At 41.6% G+C, this 6,000-nt stretch overlaps 1 protein-coding gene across 1 annotated transcript in view; it reads left to right on the top strand.

Annotated features, from left to right (window-relative positions):
• The window catches only part of si:dkey-238o13.4 (uncharacterized protein LOC560780 homolog), a 3,382-nt gene extending 2,995 nt beyond the window's left edge, over positions 1–387 (top strand). Inside the window, exon 6 of the mRNA XM_060922920.1 lies at positions 1–387. This exon is cut by the window's left edge and continues 448 nt beyond it. The gene's annotated coding sequence lies outside the window, so the exon portion shown is untranslated.
• The last annotated feature ends 5,613 nt before the right edge of the window (positions 388–6,000 follow it).

Below are 6,000 nucleotides of genomic sequence, written 5' to 3'. Positions count from 1 at the left end.
GTACAGAAATGGACTACTTGGTCATGTGAAAATGAAAGAGAAGAAATATCTTGGACTGTACTTCAGCTTTATAGTTTAATCCAGACTTCAGGTTGATGAGAGAGTGTTAGGACTGGAGGAGGGATCTGATTTCCCTTGCGTGACTCCCTGCCCTGTTCACAAATATCTCTTGGTCTGTTTATGTGGATCCAATCTGTTCTGCTTATGTGGTTCCAGTTAACACCACACTGGCTGAAAATAAACAGAGACGAAAGGGGAGAACATGCATGTGTCCTAACAAGGGAGACATCATAGAAAGTAGATCTTTTGTTTGTTTACTGTCATGGTGTAATTTACATTTGCTTGAATATCTATTTGTCATTCCAATAAAAAAAGAAAAAAATGAAATCACAAGAGTGCATAGTGACTGATGCTACAGGCTCACGAACAACCAGACCCAATTTGATGGTTTCTGTTCATCTTGACCTCAACCTGTATCCAAGTTACTGGGCAAAAGAGTACAAAAATGATGGATGTGGCATTCCAAGGCAGGTTTTGTAAGTTCAGAGAAGAGGAAATGGCTGAAGCACATTAGCAGAAAACAGTGTGAGGATTTCTGTGGCATCATTACCTCTGTCCATGTGTAGTAATTTTATCTCCATATCAACTCTTTGTTTATCATCAATACTGAGAACAGAGCAACAGAATAGACCAGAAAAAAAATGCAAAACTTCTTGAATTCTGCAAACCTATGCGTGTTTGGTCTTGAAGGGAGTGAGTCACCTGACGAGGGTACGAGGGTGTGATCTCCACTTCTCTCATCTGGATACCATTAAAAATTTAGTTTTTGCTCTCCCCAAAAGGAATAGGAAATCAAATATTGGAAAAGATTTAAAAACTAACTAAATAACATCACAAGAAATATGACATTTGACCTTCCATGAGACAATGTGGTGTTTATGCCAGAAAAAGGCATGGCTGCTCTTCATTTTCTGAAAATAATCATCAGAGACAAAAAGCACATCACAGGCAACATCTTATTGTATTATATTAAAACCATACCACAGGTTATTTATTATAATGGATTTGTCAGGATAATATCCACGAAAAGAATTTTAAACATGTTGTGTCGCTTGACTGCTAGCATCCTGGGGTGGTTTGTATCATTTTATTAAAGGTCACAGAAGGCCAGTGAGTCAAGGCACGCTATATACCGCACTTATAATTCAAGGCACGATTTCCAGGAAGTGGTGGTATTTCAGACTTGCAGATGTTTCATTTGCAAGCAAGATAAACTATTAATCCGGCTTGGAAAAGGACACAAAGAATGAACAAGTGTGAGGACTTACAGTAGTTCTGATCGACGTTAAAGCTTGTGTATTGCAAAGATTCAAGGTAAAGTCCACCATGAAACATTCAATATAAACATTTGCTTTGGTGTATGAATTCTGGTGCAGTATTTTGGTCAGTGCGATATCATTAATAGTGCAAAGAAGTGGTTGTCTGCCACATTGTCACAGAAGGACATTACTAATACAGTTACAATGGTGTTTAATAGGAAGCGGTGGCACGGTGGTGTAGTGGTTAGCACTGTCGCCTCACAGCAAGAAGGTTCTGGGTTTGAGCCCAGTGGCTGATGGGGGCCTTTCTGTGTGGAGTTTGCATGTTCTCCACGTGTCTGCGTGGGTTTCCTCCCACAGTTCAAAGACATGCAGTTAGGCTAACTGGCTACTCTATATTGCCCACAGGTGTGAATGTGTGTGTGAACGGTTGTTTCCCAAGCCCAGAAATGGTAGGGTTGCGGCAGGAAGGGCACCTGGCGTAAAACTATGCTCAAATTAGTATGACGTGGATCAGCAGGGTCCACATGGACCTCAACCTGGCAATAGTGCTGAAGAAGAATGGTGTTTAATAGGAAAAATATTTAACAATTTTAAAGGAAAATGAGTCAGTTTTTGTTTTTAAGTCCTAAAAACAGAAGAGAAAAAGCTTCTTTTCTGACTCACCATTTCCAGCAATGTTCAACAATGGCAAATACAACATAGAAGTAGTGGAAATCTCAGAAATGCAATACAGCAAGAAAAAACAGCTGCGCTGAGTTACAGCAGAGAGTCAGCTTGGCTAGTTAGTGATATACAAGATGACGAGCATGATGATGATATTAGCATGAAAAGTTTAAGCTTTGGAACCTTCTCTGTTTGGGCCGAGTGTACAAAATAAAGGAGATTAAAGAGCTGGACACGCTAGAAAACTAAAGCTCTCTCCAAGTAGAGATGCAGTGGTGAATGATGCCTTCAAGTCCTCCTTGGAAGTTCATGTGTACAGAGGTTGTGATGTGGTGGGGAAAACTAGATAGAACTCGACGCCAACGGCCTTATTAAGTTGTGATTTGGGGATGGACATTTGACCTCACAGTAATCTTGACCTGGTGAAATTACTTGTATTAGCCTTGGAGATATTGTGTTCACAAGGTTTTCAGACAGACATTTGACTTCACAGTGACCTTGACCTTAGACCTTTTGATCTCAAAATCTAATCAGTTTATCTTTGCCCCCAAATGCACAAATGGTGAAAGTTTGGTGAAATTCCTTTCATTAGCCTTTGAGATACCATGTTCACAAGGTTTTGGGACGGATGGACGGACGGACAACCCGAAAACATAATGCCTCCTGCACCTTACGGTGGCGGAGGCATAAAAAACATAAAAAAAGATAGAACTCGACGCCAACGGCGTCGATGGGGATGCCTCCGCCTGGTAGACTACACACCTTATTAAGTTGTGATTTGGGGATGGACATTTGACCTCACAGTAATCTTGACCTGGTGAAATTACTTGTATTAGCCTTGGAGATATTGTGTTCACAAGGTTTTCGGACAGACATTTGACCTCACAGTGACCTTGACCTTAGACCTTCTGATCTCAAAATCTAATCAGTTCATGTTTGTCCCCAAATGCACAAATGGTGAAAGTGTGGTGAAATTCCTTTCATCTGCCTTGGGGATATTGTGTTCACAAGGTTTTCGGATAGACATTTGACCTCACAGTGACCTTGATCTTAGACCTCATTCTCATCTCATTATCTCTAGCCGCTTTATCCTTCTACAGGGTCGCAGGCAAGCTGGAGCCTATCCCAGCTGACTATGGGCGAAAGGCGGGGTACACCCTGGACAAGTCGCCAGGTCATCACAGGGCTGACACATAGACACAGACAACCATTCACACTCACATTCACACCTACGGTCAATTTAGAGTCACCAGTTAACCTAACCTGCATGTCTTTGGACTGTGGGGGAAACCGGAGCACCCGGAGGAAACCCACACGGACACGGGGAGAACATGCAAACTCCACACAGAAAGGCCCTTGCCGGCCCTGGGGCTCGAACCCAGGACCTTCTTGCTGTGAGGCGACAGCGCTAACCACTACACCACCGTGCCGCCTGATCTTAGACCTTTTGATCTCAAAATCTAATCAGTTCCTGTTTGTCCCAAAGCGCACAAATGGTGAAAGTTTGGTGAAACTCCTTTCATTAGCCTTTGAGATATCACGTTCACAAGGTTTCGGGATGGACGCATGCACGGATGCACGCACGCACGCATGGACGGACGGACAACCCGAAAACATAATGCCTCCTGCACCTTACGGTGGCGGAGGCATAAAAAGAACAACATGAGAAAACCAATTCAACTGCACAAACTACAGCTGATCTGAGGGTGGGTTTCCCAAAAGCCTCTTAAGGCTAAGTGTGCCTTTAATTACCTCTTAAGATCCATCATTAAGCTACCATGGGTTTCCTGAATATCATCATAGCCAAAAGTAATAGTTTAGCTCGCTCTTAACTTATGATGGATCTGGATCACTCTTTCACAACAAAGAGCGTCTCCTCACAGCTGAATACACAGAATGCGCATGTGCCTCCGAGGGACTCTCACACTCGATGGGGAAACTGATGTTGAATCTGTTGCCAGTGTTAAATTTTCTTGTACGCTGCTAGCAGTGGCGGCTGGTAGTCTTTCAAACAGGGGAGGCTGGTCGGTTACGATATTTCCAGATTTTAAAAGAAAAAACACATCACTTTTGCCCATACTCTTGCCTCTGATCTGGCTGATTGTTGGCAGGGTCACAAACTGTGAAATAACAGGTTTTTGGCCCATTAGCCTACTGTCCAATATACATGATGGTGGTGCTGGGGGGGTATATTTTAACATTTTATATTTTAAAATTGTGGCATGTTGTTTAAAAATTGATCATTATTGAAAGCAGCTCTTTGTCAGGAACCTCAGCAGTAACAGCAGAGTGTTCTGGAATAGGCACAAGCACTGACCTTGGGGAGCCAAAATAGAGCTGGGTGCCACACATTTCATTCAATGACACTTTCCCTATATTTTACTTATTTTGACTGAGAAATGTTTTATTGACAATTTTGATAACCCTTCACTTTTAATCCAGGTCTGTAGTGTGAAATGTTCTCGGCTGTGTTTTTGTTTAAAAATGTTTTCCAAATTGTAGCTGTGTTTAATTCATATCCAGAGAAATATATATTCCAATATAATATACTCAGCATAAACATTTTAAATAGATTCTATATTTTGGTCCATCCATGACATATTACTAAAGTAGCCTATTTACTGTTGTTGATGTGGGTCACTTGCTGTTAGCCAATTCACTTTCTCGTACCAGGAGAGCTGAAAGGAACGAGTATTATTCCCTACCTTTTTCACCAAGTCAATTTGAGGCGTTGGTCTACCCTGCTCTTTAATTTAAATTTTTTCCTCGAAAGGAAGACTGGCAAATGGCTTTGCCAAAATTAAATCAGCAATGCTTGGCATCCGTGCGCAGCTTTCTTGCTAGCTGACTAGCCCCCTCAAGTTCAAGTTCAGTCACTCAAATAAACAAAATTTCTGGAACTAAGATAGCAAACTTGACAACACTATATTTACACTTTATTTACAATGAAAATATATACAAACTAAAAAAGCTGGTAGAAACCGTATGTAATGAATGAAATCGAAATGTAAGCTGATCTCTTACAATACACCACAGCACTTGCGAATCCGCATGGGACTGAACTGAGATTCACCGCTGCCTGTCTATATTTGAAACAAGCTGTCAATCAAAGAAAATATCCGGCCGCTTTCACCAATCACCAGTCTCCTTGCGGAAACTGCCATGTCCCTCCCACTGTGAGGCTGGGACTCCGTGGGCGGGCGTTTTCACAGTATTTGTCCAATAATCGTCTTGCATTTTGAGATTGAAAAGCGCATAGCTCCCAAATGCCATTGAAGTCCACTGAGGCTGGGAGTCCGTGAGACTCCGTTCGCAGTATTTCTCCAATCTTGCATTTTGAGATTGAAAAGCACATAGCTCCCAAATGCCATTGAAGTGCACTGAGACTGGGCTGCATCGCGCTGTCACGAGGGGGAAAAACTCACGTACACATTAGGCGAACTGGGGAAAGTTATAATGGAATGATTTCGCACTGTAGTTGGGTTGAGCACATATATTTCTATGATTCTGGATCTGAAATAGCAATGTTATAAGGTCGGCTATAACCTAAGCCTAGCGCAATTCATCCTACACGATGTTCGTCATTTTTAGAGGAGGCTGAGCCTCCCTCATTGTCTTAGAGCAATCGCCCGTGGCTGCTAGTACCTTGAGTTAATTATTAAATAAATATATGCAAAAATTATAAATACATTTCAACATGTTCTGGAATTACATATGGATATCATAATGTCACATTGATATCACCACATTTTAATCAAATTTAACTCCATTAGGCAAGTGATTCTCATTCAGTGTCATAAGACAAATTTCTGCACTTATAACATTAACGCTGTGTGTGTGTGTGAGAGAGAGAGTGAATTAGGTTTTGATCCGTATATACCGAAAGAGGCTGAATTAACAAAGCATGTGTGTGAGTGTGAGAGAGATATTTTGATCTGTCTGTAGCAGAGGAGGTTGAATTGATGAAGTATGATCAAGGAACACAGAGCTCTGCCCCATGGATATCTGGGAGATT

This window comes from Neoarius graeffei, chromosome 6 (assembly GCF_027579695.1).
Source record: "Neoarius graeffei isolate fNeoGra1 chromosome 6, fNeoGra1.pri, whole genome shotgun sequence".
Classification (NCBI taxonomy): domain Eukaryota; kingdom Metazoa; phylum Chordata; class Actinopteri; order Siluriformes; family Ariidae; genus Neoarius; species Neoarius graeffei.
This window is presented reverse-complemented; position numbering and strand designations above follow the sequence as displayed.